Below are 442 nucleotides of genomic sequence, written 5' to 3' on the forward strand. Positions count from 1 at the left end.
AACCATTGTGCTAAACATTTTTCAAAACATAGGTTAGAAGTTTTGGAATGGGCTGGTTTTTTGTGAGTGTGATCTCTATGACGAAGAGATCATCCTCACCAAAAATCAGCTTATTCAGAAACTTCTAACCCTACTTTACAAGTTGAAGAATTATGAATCGTCCGATTTTTGTAAGTCACTTTTGATAGGGTTAGAAGTTTTAGAATGGGCTGATTTTTGGTGAGGATGATCTCCTCATCATAGAGATCATCCTCACAAAAATGAGCCCAGCTTGAAACTTCTAATCCATACATTGAAAAAATGTTTGGTACAGCGTTTGGCTCTCTTTAGGGCCTCCAAACGCCACCCTTATATGTATATATATAAATAGCATCAGTTTCGGATTGCTTGTACCCTCAACCCGAATTGAAATCGGGTTGAGATATTCTAGCCCAGGCTCAAA

This window comes from Akebia trifoliata, chromosome 8 (assembly GCF_017979445.1).
Source record: "Akebia trifoliata isolate Shusen 1 chromosome 8, ASM1797944v1, whole genome shotgun sequence".
Classification (NCBI taxonomy): domain Eukaryota; kingdom Viridiplantae; phylum Streptophyta; class Magnoliopsida; order Ranunculales; family Lardizabalaceae; genus Akebia; species Akebia trifoliata.